General features: G+C 45.7%; 2 pseudogenes; one reads left to right on the forward strand and one right to left on the reverse strand.

Annotated features, from left to right (window-relative positions):
* Nucleotides 1-2,936: 2,936 nt before the first annotated feature.
* On the forward strand, nucleotides 2,937-9,810 carry LOC117190579 (annotated as a pseudogene).
* A 3,112-nt stretch (nucleotides 9,811-12,922) lies between these two features.
* LOC117190391 lies at nucleotides 12,923-14,173 on the reverse strand (annotated as a pseudogene).
* Nucleotides 14,174-16,078: the final 1,905 nt, after the last annotated feature.

Consider the following 16,078-nt stretch of genomic DNA (forward strand, 5'->3'; position numbering starts at 1 on the left):
TTCTCAGGACCCTAAACAGTTTTACAGCTTCGTAAACAGTAAGCGTAGAACGTCCGCACACCCATCCTCGCTATCATTTTGTAATACGTCGGCAAATAATGATCAGGCAATTGCCGATCTTTTTGCCCAATTCTTCCAAACCACCTATTCTGAGGAAAGCTACTCTGGTCATCCGTACCCATACGGTTTACCGAGGTCGAACGGCATTTTCAGTCCCTTGTTAAATGAATGTTCCCTACTTCATGATCTTCGACTAGTTAAGCCGGTGTTTTCACCGGGTCCAGACGGGGTTCCAGGTTGTGTACTCAGGTACTGCGCCGAGGCTCTGTGTGGACCTTTGCTTAAACTATTCACCCTATCCATTGATTCTTCTTGCTTCCCCCCGATCTGGAAGGAATCGTTTATAATTCCTCTCCATAAAAAAGGTAGCAAGTCTGATGCAAAAAATTATAGAGGTATAGCAAAGTTATCCGCTATTCCTAAAATGTTTGAGAGGGTTTTAACTCCGCACTTGCAACATCTCTGCAAGTCACTTATATCTCCAACTCAGCATGGATTTATAAGGCGGCGATCAACCACCACGAACTTGTTAGAGTTTACCTCTTTCATTATTAAAGGCTTTCAAGGTAACTTACAGACGGATGTTATTTACACCGACTTTAGTAAAGCATTCGACTCTGTAAACCATTCCCTTTTAGCGCATAAACTTGACCTTTTAGGGTTTCCGCCCAACCTCCTGAGATGGATTTCTAGCTATCTTTGTTCTAGGTCTCAAAGAGTCCTCTTCAAAAACTCCCTCTCTTTCCCAGTAAAGGTTTCTTCGGGAGTACCACAAGGCAGCCATCTAGGCCCCTTACTCTTCACACTCTTTATTAATGACTTACCTTCAGTATTAACATACTCTCGGGTACTTATGTATGCGGATGATGTTAAACTCTGTGTGCAGTACAAGGACATTTCATTTCATTCTCGCTTGCAATCCGATCTCAATAACTTTCAGTCATGGTGTTGTGCAAACTTGTTACACCTTAATGCCTCGAAATGCAAAGTTATGACATTTCATCGTTCTAGCCCTTTGTTGGCTCCTTACACCCTATTTGGTGGTTCTCTTGAGAGAATTACCCTGGTGGATGATCTGGGTGTTATGTTAGACCCCAAGTTAAAGATTTCCGAACACATTTCTACCATGGTAAATAAGGCCATGAGCGTGCTTGGGTTTATAAAGAGGTGGTCAAAGGAATTTGACGACCCCTATATAACAAAGACTCTCTATACCTCGCTTGTTCGTCCGATCTTAGAATACGGCTCCTGTGTATGGTGCCCTCAGTACAAAGTACACCAGGACCGTATAGAATCAGTACAGAAAAACTTTTTACTCTTTGCTCTGCGGGGCCTTAACTGGGATGCGGGTGTAAGACTCCCATCTTACTCTAGTAGACTACTATTAGTAAACCTCCCATCCTTAGTTAACCGTAGAAAAATGCTTGGTGTGATATTTATGCACAACTTGATCAGGGGTGACATAGACAGCCCTGATCTGTTGAGCCGCATAAACTTCACGATTCCTATTAGACTGACTAGAAATTTTATACCGTTGTTCCTTCCACTTTGTAGATCGAATTATTCCTTGCATGAACCGTTTAGGGTCTTATGCTCGGATTATAATTCCCTCTACCATATTATATCCACCACTAATTCTCTTCCTCTTATTAAATTATTAATCCTTACACACCTTTCTATTAATTAGTAACTGTAGTGGTATTTGTACTTTGATTGCATGCTTAGTTTCTTAGTAAGTTTAGTACTAATTTTCCTCGAATGTTAGTCTAATAGCTATCTTTCTTGCATGTTCGCGTTTGGTTCGGCTACGCACCGCGCGTCATGCGGCAGCGCCCCTCGGTCGGTTGGGCGGGAGGAGGGCTGCGTTTTGCCTGGGATCCGCGCGTAACAGCCTTCTGCTGGTGTCACACGGGCCACTTGACGGTGCAGTAACTGCATCGCCTCTTGAAAGATGCAGTCATTGCATGTCAACGTCCACACTAAACATTGGTGTTTTTTTATTCACTATCATACTTCGCGCTCTACTTAAAGCAGGTTGGCAGTCCAGCAGCATTTCATTCGAGGTGCAGTTTTTCAGCAGTTGGCAGTTTTCCCGTTTATCGATAGCAACAATGAAATACCCTTCTGGAATATATAAACCTATTTCAACGATATCTTTCTACAGAGACCAAGAATAATCATGCATGAATATGTCTAACACATATCAATTTGAGAAAATTTCTTCATCAATTACGTTTTAAAAACATTTTGGAAAACAGGGTACACAAAGGGCTATACACGCATCATGTCTTTAAATACCAGCAACACTGCGACTGTTTTTTTGTTAAACTATTTTGTTTAAACCTTGTTTAAGTCAAAATACAATAAAAGCAAGGACTAAAAACTAACCAATTTTGTAGAAAATGTATTTATCAACGGCCTAAAATTACGTGAGCTGGACTAAGGGTTTTAGTTAGCCAGAATTATTCAACGGAATCTCTAAATTGAGCAATATGAACGACTAGCCTCGTTTTTTTGTTTTGACTTATTTCGCTAAAACCGTTTTTTGGTTGACCTATTTCACTAATACCTTCTTTTAGACAAGATCCAATAAAAGCAAGTGTTTAAAATAAACTAGTCAATTCGCAAATAGATTCACTAATCGGATAAAATTATGTGGGCATGGCTTAATGTTCTATATAGCTAGTAATATCCCACGGAATATGATAAACGAGGAATATGTAAAATAGAACTTGAATTCGTCAGTATATTTACGGTATATTTTTTAAATGAGACGGTACATTTCGGTATATTTCTGAGGGTCGGACGGTATATTTTCCGATAATCCCGCGGATAATACTGAGGGACAGGACTTCATTTGATTTTTTTTTTTTTTTGGCAATTTATTTATTCAGCTCTTGGAATTTATTATCTTATCTGATCAAATACTTGTTCAATACAATATATCGGTGGAACAAAGTTCAATTAAAACAAAGGTGAGGCGAGACATTTGCCGGTCAACCTGCGCGTCCATCGCGGTGTTTTCCGCACACAGAGAACGGTGACTGGAAAAAAAAGTAAATCCCCGTACTTCCAGCTAGTAGCTGGCCACATCCAGAAAAACCTGCTGTGTCATTATAGCCACGTCAGCAATCATCTTAGTTGGCGAGCTTGTGCCTGCAGTCACTGAATTTTATTTTATTTCATCACTTTCAGCTGGCACCCGGAGCAAATAGGATCATCATGGCAGACAACGTGCATAGTGGAGAATCCGAAATAAAGGTATAAATAATATAAATTCCAGTGCATATACATAAGTTTATACTTTTTGCTGAATTGTAAAAATGCATTCGCATTTGTTGCAGCCTCGCAGCTATCAGCTGCGTCTCGTGGATCATATTATGAAGAACAATGGGATAATCTACTTGCCGACCGGATCTGGCAAGACATACGTGGCCATCCTGGCCCTGAAGCGATTCTCCAAAGACATGGACAAGTAAGTCGCTTGCATTGTTTTATACCCGATACTCAAAATGAGTATTGGGGTATATTAGATTTGTGGTAAAAGTGGATGTGTGTAACGTCCAGAAGGAATCGTTTCCGACCCCATAAAGTATATATATTCTTGATCAGCATCAATAGCCGAGTCGATTGAGCCCTGTCTGTCTGTCCGTCTGTCCGTCCGTCCGTCCGTCCCCTTTAGCGCCTAGTGCTCAAAGACTATAAGAGCTAGAGCAACGATGTTTTGGATCCAGACTTCTGTGATATGTCACTGCTACAAAAATATTTCCAAACTTCGCCCCGCCCACTTCCGCCCCCACAAAGGACGAAAATCTGTTGCATCCACAATACTGCACATTCGAGAAAACTAAAAACGCAGAATCATAGATAATGACCATATCTATCAGATTGCTGAATCTGGACCAGATCAGATAATTTTTATAGCCAAAAGGAACAAATCAATTTGCACTGGCTACGCAGCGCCCGACGTCACGCTCAGACTGATTTTCTGTCTCTCTCGCACGCACTCTTTGTCGTATGGTTCAATATTAGCGGCGTCTGCCGCAGGAGAGCCATACTGACTTAGTATCGGGTATAACTGTAGAGTTGCGGTGTCCGCAGCAACTCACAACGTTCCACCTCGTTGAACATATGTAGCTGTTGAACTGAATTCTCGGATTTGTTTACACTCCTACAGATCAATCGAGGAGGGCGGAAAACGAGCTATATCTATGTGCAATACAGTCGAGCTAGCCCGCCAGCAGGCAATGGCCGTGAGGAAGTTCTCAAATCCCAAAGTGGGGTTCTTTGTGGGGGAGCAGGGCGTCGACGACTGGTCGAAAATAAAATGGAGCCACGAAATAAGCGATAGCCAAGTTAGTGTCGAGCTCATGACGCCTCATCAAACCAATATGCATTTCTGATATTCGTTTATATAGAACGGATGCACTAGTATTTGTGCTTCCAAGTGCTTTACAAATTTGGCCCTGGCTTTTTTTTTCTAATTGAATTTTCTTATATCTTACAACGACAATAGGTTCTGGTGGGCACAGCCCAAGTCATGTTGAATATGGTCACCCAGATGTACTTGGAGCTGAGCTCTGTGAGCATCGTGATTATAGACGAGTGCCACCATGGCACTGGCCACCATCCCTACCATGAGTTCATGCATCTGTTTTTACTCGCTGACCGAAACACGCCACTGCCGCGCGTTTTGGGACTGACGGGTGTACTCATTAAAGGCAACGAATTTAAGCTGGTCGCTCAAAAGCTCAGAGAGCTGGAGACGACCTACAGAAGCAATATCATCACCGTGTCCGACACGGAGGAATTGAAAAACGTGATGCTGTGAGACCTTTTAAGCCCTTTCCATAGAAGAAATCACGCTATAGCAGCTCTGTTTATTTTTTGCAGCTACTCCACCAAACCAAGGGAGTGTTTAGTGACTTATCCAAACCAAGTGGGGAGCCTTGTGATCGGGCACGCCATACATAGATGCATTGAGCACTTCTACGTACGCCTAGACGATTTGGAGATTGGCAAACAGCCTACGCGCTATTCCAAGGGACTGTCGACCCCCCGCGATCCGCACAAGAAAGGATATATAAAGACTCTGCTCAACGACTTCCAGTACCAGCTGGAGCACTACGGCGTATATGCGGCAGCCATGGCCATAGTATCGGTGATTCTAGAGTTTGAAATCAAGCTGCATCAGTCGGAAACCCTTGCCCTGACCCACATATATAAGTTGGCCATCTGTCTGTGTAACCGGATCAATCACATGCTAAAGAAAAAGCTTCGCGATTTGGTCGACGATGATACGGAACCCGATGACGCAGTCCACACGGAGGAAACCATCATGAACTTTTCGACTCCCAAGGTGCAGAGATTTTTGCATTACGTGCAGAAAACGTTCACGGGCAAGGATTCCAAGGATATTTGCTGCTTGGTCTTCGTTGAGCGCCGGTATACGAGCAAATGCATATACCAATTGTTGAAGAAGTTCATTGCGGTTATTCCGGCGCTGCGCGATGTTCTCGTGCCGCAGTTTATGGTGGGCCGCAACTCAGTTTCAGCGGATTGTGAGAGCGTCCTGGAGCGCAAGTGGCAAAAGTCGGTACGTTATGCCTCGGGCCTCAGCACAGAACATTATATTAAAAGTATATTATTCTCCCCTGTCGCAATCCCCATCAAAGGCCATTCATCAATTTAGGGATGGCGAAGCCAGCCTGATGGTCTGTTCGATCGTTCTAGAGGAAGGCATCGATGTAAAGGCCTGCAATTACGTGTTGATCCTGGATCCTTTAAAGACATTCAACATGTGCCTGCAGACGAAGGGGCGGGCTCGATCCAAGGAGGCCCAGTTTGTGCTTTTTTTCGCAGAGCTTGACCGCATAAAAACCAACCAACAAATCAATCAATATCGCCAAGCCCATACCGACATCGGAGAGTATTTAAAGGATCGCGTCCTGGATCGGGCCGAACCCCTGATGCAAGAGATAGCCGATCACTTCCACGAATTGATCCCACCATTTATAAACGAAAAAGGTGCCGTGCTGCTGCCTAGCAGTGCCTTGATGCTGCTCCACCGCTACTGCCAGAGCCTGCCCTCGGATGCATTCGGCTTTGTGGAGCCCTGGATCACACTAATCAGTTAGGACCAGAAGCGGGAACTCTTTGGCACACAGGCAGCAAGCAAAGAAGTCGTCTCTATCGAACTTCCACTCAGCTCGTCCGTGCGGGATAAAATTTATGTAAGCCCAAAATGGACTACCCAGCGTCGACAGTCAGTAATCATGTTCGAATCATTCCAGAGCGATCCCATGACTTCCGTTAAGGCGGCAAAAATATCGGCAGCCTTTAAGACCTGCATTAAACTGTACTCCACGGGGGAGCTCAACGAGCGTTTCCTACCCGTCACGCTTAAGGACCGGGTGACGGCGATAGCCGACTTTCACTTTGACCACTGGAAGAAATACAGCGACGATGGTGAGTCTTATTCAATCAAATACCCACTTATTCTGTTCAATCTTTCTCCTCCTTGGGTGCTTTTAGTTATCGATAAGGTAAACAAGCAGTAACTCAAGCCGGATACACAAACTACCTTCAAGACCTCTTGTCCGACGGACTTGTACGATTGCCGGCCACGGGTGGGTGAAGTCTGTTATGCCTATGAGATCATTTTGGAGCCGCAGTTCGAGCGCAACGACTACACAGAGTACATCCACGACAACATGCTGTCGGGTAGGAACTTTCCGTTGCTGCTGAGGAAGCAGCTGCCGCCTCTCTCGAAGATGCCGCTGTTCTGCAACCAGGGCCCATTGCATGTGCAGGTTAGGGAGCACCCGCGAGAGCTGGTTATTGCAAGTGCGGAGCAGCTGGAGCAACTGCATCAGTTCCATGGAATGCTGTTCCGCGATCTGTTGAAGATCTGGCATCCCTGCTTTGTACTGGATCGTCGAGGCAAGGACAACTCCTACCTGGCTGGTCCGTCAGTTCCAGCGTCTGCCCACCCCGAAGCCTGTCAGTGTGAAGCAGCGCAAGGAACAGCGAGCGCCGCGTCCAGAGGACTATGAGGGGAAAATTGTGACTCAGTGGTATGCCAACTTCGCGAGCAAGCGAATGCTCGTGCACAAGGTGCGCAGAGACCTGACTCCGAGCAGCCTGATTAAAAGAAAGCAACCACCAGAACACGAGCTATGGCGAGTTCACCACGTCCAAGTATGGCGATGACATCGAAGGAATTGTTCGCATGGACCAGTTCCTGATCGAGGTGCGCGAGCTTACGGAGCAACTGAACTTCTATGTCCAGCAGCGGGGCAAGACGTCGGCCCAGAGCAAGGCCAGGGTCAAGATCATCCTCGTTCCGGAGCTCTGCTTTAATTTCGATTTCCCCGGCGACCTCTGGATAAAAGCAGTGTTTCTACCCAGCATCTTGAACCGGCTCCACTTCATGCTGCATGCTGAGGCATTACGACAACGCTTCAATACCTACCTGGGGCTGCAACATCTACCTCAAAATGGAGTTGACTATAGGCCAAAGCTCTTGGAGATCGACTGGTCGTTGCGCCGCAATGTGGATTCCCATGGCAATGCCGTTCCCAATGATTATGAAGAAGGGTCACGCTCTATTCTGGAGCCCCTACCCAGCAAAGAAGTTGAGATTGGGATGAAGACACTGCAGATACGCGACTTACAACATTCGTGGCAGCAGTACCTGGAACCCGTAGACCTACCCCGGAACATCATGTCCGCCTATACCGTGGAGTTGAACTATTACAACAATTTTATATCCGGCCAAGTGGCGTCTCTCGACAAAATGGAGCAGGACGACAGGGAGTTCTGGCTGGAGACGCAGTTCAAGATGCCCCCTGCCGCCCGGCCTGCCCTGCTCCCGCCGACCAGCTCAGCTCCCAAACCACAGTCGTTGAATGTTTTGCCGGTTCTGATGAAGAGCGTCTCCGATGATCACATCACTCCGGCCCACCAGGTTGAGTTCCTGGCGGCCATCACCACAGCGGGATCTACCGATGTTTATGATATGGAGCGAGCGGAGCTGTTGGGTGACTCGTTTCTCAAGATGAGTGCCAGTCTTTACCTGGCCAGCAGGTATCCCGACTGGAACGAAGGCACGCTCACGCAGGTCAAGTCGAGGCTGGTGTCCAACAAGGACCTGATGTATTGCCTCAGGGAGACGGATATTCCCAGTCGTATTAGCTGCAGTCTGTTCGACCCCAGAGTAACGTGGCTTCCGCCCAGCATTAATCTGCCCGAAGATGTCTTGGATGTGTGGACGGAGCAGCCGAGCTTTGCCAAACTGATTGGTCCCCATAATCTCTTCAATCTGGCCCTTAGTGACGAGGAGATTCTGGCAGGTCGTTGCAACGAGGATACCTATCGTCGCTTTGTGCAAGGTTGCAAGAGCAATCAGCAAGGCTATTATGCCGGCCGGGACTTCTCCTCCGGCGTGAACTACTTCTTTGGTGAGGTCGCTGTTCAGAACAAGGTGGTGGCTGACACTCTGGAGGCCCTTCTGGGAGTCGTTGTGAGAAACTATGGATTGCAACATGGCTTCCGCATGCTGGAATACTTCGGCATTTGCAAGCCGGACGTTGATTAGCCATTGTCGCAGCTGCTCGATCTTCAGTTGAAGAGCACCAAGATGCGAGACAACGCGAGCCCTGACGATATTGATGGCTTCCTGAACAGCCACTCCTATTTAGAGCAGAATCTGGGCTACGAATTTCGGGATCGGGGCTACCTCTTGCAGGCCCTGACGCATCCGTCGTTTCCAACCAATCGCTTGACCGGCTGCTACCAGGAGCTGGAGTTCATTGGCGATGCCATACTCGATTTTCTCATCTCTGCATACATTTTCGAAAACAATACCAAGCTGCGTCCGGGCGAGCTCACGGATCTGCGCTCGGCATTGGTCAATAACATGACACTGGGTTGCATCTGCGTGCGCCACAAGCTGCACCTCTTCATTCTGGCAGAGAACGCGTTGCTATCTGAGACCATCAGCAAGTTTGTGAAATTCCAAGGGAGCCAGGGACACAGAGTCACGAATCATGTACGTTTTCTGATCGAGGAGAGAGATGTGCAGCCCGTTATTCTGGACTTGGACGATGAAGTGGAGATGGCCATGGAAAATGAGTCGGAAGACGGTCCACGCATCGGTGCTTTCAACTTGGCGCAAAACGTAGATGTCCCCAAGGCTTTAGGCGATGTCCTGGAGGCCCTTATCGCGGCCGTCTACCTGGATTGCCGGGATCTGCACACAACCTGGCAGATGATCTACCATTTGTTTGAGCCCGTACTGAAGGAATTCTCCCAGGATATACCCATCAGCCCGATTCGTCAGCTCCATGAGCAAAAGCTGGCCAATCCCGTCTACGGTCCGCCCCTGGTAGACAAGGACGTTGTGATGATGTACTGCCAGTTCACCTGCATGGAGAAGACCATTCGGGTCACTGGTTTCGGCTCCAACAAGGACCAAGCCAAATTGGCTGCTGTCAAGAGCGCTCTTCAGAAATTGGCTAAATGTGATGCATAATCCATAGAACTACATACCATTGACCGTGACCCACAAAGTCTAAGCCTGACACCCATTCTGAATATGTACAATTAATTAAATGGGTGTGATGCTTAGACTTTTATTGGTCACTGTATTATTTGAAAGCTTTTCATGAACAAAAAAGCATTTTTACCAATTTGTTATACCTTTTTAAAAATAATTTTAATATGTAAAATAAAATCGCTATGTACCGCGTGTGCTCGTTTTAGCTAGATTTACAATGGGCTAGATGGGCGGGCTACATCGTCAACGACGTCAATGCCATTTTTATACCCGATACTCAAAATCAGTATTGGGGTATATTAGATTTGTGGTAAAAGTGGATGTGTGTAACGTCCAGAAGGAATCGTTTCCGACCCCATAAAGTATATATATTCTTGATCAGCATCAATAGCCGAGTCGATTGAGCCCTGTCTGTCTGTCCGTCTGTCCGTCCGTCCGTCCGTCCGTCCCCTTCATCGCCTAGTGCTCAAAGACTATAAGAGCTAGAGCAACGATGTTTTGGATCCAGACTTCTGTGATATGTCACTGCTACAAAAATATTTCAAAATTTCGCCCCGCCCACTTCAGCCCCCACAAAGGACGAAAATCTGTGGCATCCACATTTTTAAAGATACGATAAAACCAAAAACGCAGAATCGTAGAGGATGACTATATGTTCTAGAGTGTAAAATCTCAACCAGATCGTATAATTATTATAGCCAGAATCAAGAAAACAATTTCATTCTTTCTCGCTCTGTCTCTCTCTAACACACAGGTTTCATGGTCGGTTTTGCCAATTGCAAAATATGAGTTCAAGGATCTCAGAACCTATAAAATCCAGAGCAACCAAATTTGGTATCCACACTCCTGTGATATCGGACCTTGATCGTTTCGTGTCCCAATTTCGCCACACCCCTTCCGCCCCCGCAAAGGACGAAAATCTGGGGCATCCACAAATCTCAGAGACTATTAAGGCTAGAGTAACAAAATTTGGTATCCGCACTTCTGTTAGATCTCACTATAAAACGTATATCTCAGAATTTCGCCCCACCCCCTTCCGCCCACACAAAGGACGAAAATCTGTTGTATCCACAATATTGCACATTCGAGAAAACTAAAAACGCAGAATCATAGATAATGACCATATCTATCAGATTGCTGAATCTGGATCAGATCGGATCATTTTTGTAGCCAAAAGCAAGAGATCAATTTGCAGTGGCCACGCAGCGCCCGACGTCACGCTCAGACTAATTTTCTGTCTCTCTCGCACGCACTCTTTGTCGTGTCGTTTAATATTAGCGGCGTCTGCCGCAGGAGAGCCATACTGACTTAGTATCGGGTATAACTGTAGAGTTGCGGTGTCCGCAGCAACTCACAACGTTCCACCTCGTTGTAAATATAAACGAGGGGGAACGACAAAGAGTGCGTGCGAGAGAGACAGAAAATTAGTCTGAGCGTGACGTCGGGCGCTGCGTAGCCAGTGCAAATTGATTTGTTCCTTTTGGCTATAAAAATGATCTGATCCAGATTCAGCAATCTGATAGATATGGTCATTATCTATGATTCTGCGTTTTTAGTTTTCTCGAATGTGCAATATTGTGGATGCAACAGATTTTCGTCTTTTGTGGGGGCGGAAGGGGGTGGGGCGAAATTCTGAGATATACGTTTTATAGTAAGATCTAACAGAAGTGCGGATACCAAATTTGGTTTAATAGTCTCTGAGATTTGTGGATGCCCCAGATTTTCGTCCTTTGCGGGGGCGGAAGAGGGTGTGGCGAAATTTGGACACGAAACGGTCAAGGTCCGATATCACAGGAGTGTGGATACCAAATTTGGTTGCTCTGGCTCTTATAGGTTCTGAGATCCGTGAACTCATATTTTGCAATTGACAAAACCGACCATGAAACCTGTGTGTTAGAGAGAGACAGAGCGAGAAAGAATGAAATTGTTTTCTTGATTCTGGCTATAATCATTATACGATCTGGTTCAGATTTTGCACTGTAGAAGATATGGTCATCCTCACCGATTCTGCGTTTTTGGTTTTATAGTATCTTTAAAAATGTGGATGCCACAGATTTTCGTCCTTTGTGGGGGCGGAAGTGGGCGGGGCGAAGTTTTGAAATATTTTTGTAGCAGTGACATATCACAGAAGTCTGGATCCAAAACATCGTTGCTCTAGCTCTTATAGTCTTTGAGCACTAGGCGCTGAAGGCGACGGAGGGACGGACGGACGGACGGACGGACGGACGGACGGACGGACGGACGGACGAACGGACGGACGGACGGACGGACGGACGGACGGACGGACGGACGGACGAACGGACGGACGGACGGACGGACGGACGGACGGACAGACGGACAGACAGACAGGGCTCAATCGACTCGGCTATTGATGCTGATCAAGAATATATATACTTTATGGGGTCGGAAACGATTCCTTCTGGACGTTACATACATCCACTTTTACCACAAATCTAATATACCCCAATACTCATTTTGAGTATCGGGTATAATAAAGTGCAGAGTGCACTCTACATTTATTTGATCCGAGTGTTCATGCAACAGCGGTGGCTTCTGTTCAGGCCTCTGCAGATACATATATTAAGTGCCTTAGAAACTACAAATTAGAGTAAAGTAACATTGGAGGAAACAACAAATGTTTAAATGTTCCAAAGATCTGTAAGATTCTGTATGAAACTGGAATAAACTCAATTTAAATAAAAATTGTTCTTCTCAGACCACAAATCCTCCGTCGCATCGATATTCATTTATATTTTATGCCTCGACTTTGGCTAATTTGTCAAGCCTTTATTTACTCCAATTGAGTTTCTCCACTCCCACAGCGGTCCCTCGGCAATAAAAGTGCAAGTGACAAATGGTGGGGGCAGACCAGACCAGGCCCATAGAAGAACTTCAAGACCAGAGTCAGAGCTCAATTAGATTTCATTAAATTGTTGCAACAGCGAACGAAATGCGAGCACAAATGAAAATGAAAATGAGAGTTAATTGCACTAATCACTTGTGCGCGAATAAACAAATGTCTAGAGCAGCGAACTGCAGTGAACTGTAACGAAGAATTATTGTACCCGGGAGAGGAGAGGGCGAAAAATCGAAAGCTAATCAACTGTCGAATGGTGGCGGGGCGGCGGTCGTCGGAAGAGTAAATAACAAAGACGAATGGGGTTCGGCGTTTGGCGCTCGGCTTCGTATTGAGATTTATCTGGTTTAACAATGCTCTTAAAGCCTATAGAAACAAACATAATACGCGTAAATTATTAAAAATAATGGGCATTCGTGTGTGTTGAGCTGATGGAGGGATTCATTTTAATGAATTTTTAGGGGTACTGTACGCTTGGTCCTTGGTAAATCGTTCAGCTCCATTTGGCTCTTTGGACGGACTAGCATCTGTACGGATCTCAGAGATCTGAGGCTATACCATTGCTCCCAGAAAATGCCCTGGACATTGTCCACCTCGGCCTTGAAGTACTTGCCATTCAAATTGCTATGGGAAGAGGATATTAACTGAATAATTCGTATGTGTTTGTGTGATACTCAGTGGACGGATGAATTACCTTCGTGAACAGAAGTTGTGCCACCAGGCTCCGTGGTGATACTCGGCGCAATTCATATGCGTAAATTCATCGTTATCCCTATCGAAGGTTGAGAATTTCATCTTGTCATGGGTGCGTAACGCGTCGCTGGAATTTCCTTGATACTACCCGAGCTTATGTAGAGCTCATGAGGCTGGGAGCTGGTCAGGCGGTGCAGTTTTTCGAGGCCAAAAAAGAACTCCCCGTTGAGCTTGCCAAACCCTTTCCTGTACTGATCCCAGTTGCGATAGAAGTTCACAGAGCCATCCAGTCGACGCTGAATAGCCATCCATCCAGGACCGGCGGCCGTGAGACCCTCACAGGACACCAGATCAAATGAATCCCAGACGACATGCCGTAGGGCATACAAGAGGTGGTGGCTGCCTCCCAGTCTGCCAACAGGTCGTCCTTCTTCTCCCTGAATTTACCTTCAAAATATAAGACTTTGGCTCTCAGATGATCGATCAATGCCGCACTGGAGGTGTTCTGTTTTCTTAAATCACTCAACACGTGCTGTTTCCTCTTCAATCTGGTCTCGTAGACCTTGACCTTCTGCTCGAGTTCCTTGATTTGATCCGCCTTTTCCTTCAGTTTGGCTGTATATTCTGTGAGATTCTCAAATCTCTTCAGTAGATCGTCGTCAGTGTGTTCCTTGGTTTGAAGCTTGTTTATTTCATTTTCTCTGTCCTTGATGGTGGCTGCACTCTCTGCACTCTGCACTCTGCACTTTACCCATATAAACGTCCAATAGATCATCCAGATCTCCTTTGCTAATGCGAATGGTTTTGTGCTGATCAATGTGGACTTCTGCCAACTTCTCGTGCACGGCTGTGACATTGGCAATGGGCATGCTACTTGACGGTACTACTTCAGTTTTGTTCTTCAAGTCTATAATGGCAGCCTTGGTTTGCTTAAGCTTGGGGGTGGCCTCAAAGGACCAAGGTACAGCCAAAAGAATCAGCAGTAAAACGAAATAGTTTTCCATTGTGAGTCGTATTCTCCGAACCATGCACATTGCAATCAAAACGAGGGGGAACGTTGTGAGTTGCTGCGGAGACCGCAACTCTACAGGTATACCCGATACTAAGTCAGTATGGCTCTCCTCCGGCAGACGCCGCTAATATTAAACGACACGACAAGGAGTGCGTGCGAGAGAGACAGAAAATCAGTCTGAGCGTGACGTCGGGTGCTGCGTAGCCAGTGCAAATTGATTTGTTCCTTTTGGGTATAAAAATTATCTGATCTAATCCAGATTCAGCAATCTGATAGATATGATCATTATCTATGATTCTGCGTTTTTAGTTTTCTCGTGTCCTCAATATTGTGGATGCAACAGATTTTCGTCCTTTGTGTGGGCGGAAGGGGGTGGGGCGAAGTTTTGAGACATACGTTTTATAGTGAGATCTAACAGGAGTGCGGATACCAAATTTGGTTACTCTAGCCTTAATAGTCTCTGAGATTTGTGAATATCCCAGATTTTCATCCTTTGCGGGGGCGGAAGGGGGTGTGGCGAAATTTTGAAACAAACTCGTCTCGGTCTGATATATTAGGAGTGTGGATACCAAATTTGGTTGCTCTAGCTTTTATAGTCTCTGAGATGTACGCGCGTATGTTTTACTCTAAGCAAAGCCGGCTTTGCTACGTGTGTGTTAGAGAGAGACAGGGCGAGAAAAAATGAAATTGTTTTCTTGATTCTGGCTATAATAATTATACGATCTGGTTCAGATTTTGCACTCTAGAAGATATAGTCATTTTCTACGATTCTGCGTTTTTAGTTTTCTCGTATCGTCGAAATTGTGGATGCCACAGATTTTCGCCTTTTGTGGGGGCGGGGAAAAGTTTTGAAATATTCTTGTAGCAGTGACATATCACAGAAGTCTGGATCCAAAACATCCTTGCTCTCGCTCTTATAGTCTTTGAGCACTAGGCGCTGAAGGGGACGGACAGACGGACGGACGGACAGACGGATAGACAGACATGACTCAATCGACTCGGCTATTGATGCTGGTCAAGAATATATATACTTTATGGGGTCGGAAACGATTCTCAACCAGATCGTATAATTTTGTATCCAAAATCAAGAAAAAAATTTCATTCTTTCTCGCTCTGTCTCTCTCTAACACACAGGTTTCATGGTCGGCTTTGCCAATTGCAAAATATGAGTTCAAGGATCTCAGAACCTATAAGAGCCAGAACAACCACATTTGGTATCCACACTCCTGTGATATCGGACCTTGACCGTTTCGTGTCCAAATTTCGCCACACCCCCTTCCGCCCCCGCAAAGGACGAAAATCTGGGCCATCCACAAATCTCAGAGACTAGTAAGGCTAGAGTAACCACATTTGGTATCCGCACTTCTGTTAGATCTCACTATAAAACGAATATCTCAGAATTTCGGCCCACCCCCTTCCGCCCCCACAAAGGACGAAAATCTGTTGCATCCACAATATTGCAGATTCGAGAAAACTAAAAACGCAGAATCATAGATAATGACCATATCTTTTAGACTGCTAAATCTGGATCAGATCGGATCATTTTTATACCCAAAAGGAACAAATCAATTTGCACTGGCTACGCAGCGCCCGACGTCACGCTCAGACTGATTTTCTGTCTCTCTCGCACGCACTCTTTGTCGTGTCGTTTAATATTAGCGGCGTCTGCCGGAGGAGAGCCATACTGACTAAGTATCGGGTATAACTGTAGAGTTGCGGTGTCCGCAGCAACTCACAACGTTCCCCCTCGTTTTTTTAAACATTGGTGTTTTTTTCATTCACTTTCATACTTTGCGCTCTACTTAAAGCAGGTTGGCAGTCCAGCAGCATTTCATTCGAGGTGCAGTTTTTCAGCAGTTGGCAGTTTTCCCGCTTATCGATAGCAACAATGAAATAC

The sequence above is a fragment of the Drosophila miranda genome, assembly GCF_003369915.1.
Source record: "Drosophila miranda strain MSH22 chromosome Y unlocalized genomic scaffold, D.miranda_PacBio2.1 Contig_Y1_pilon, whole genome shotgun sequence".
Lineage (NCBI taxonomy): Eukaryota > Metazoa > Arthropoda > Insecta > Diptera > Drosophilidae > Drosophila > Drosophila miranda.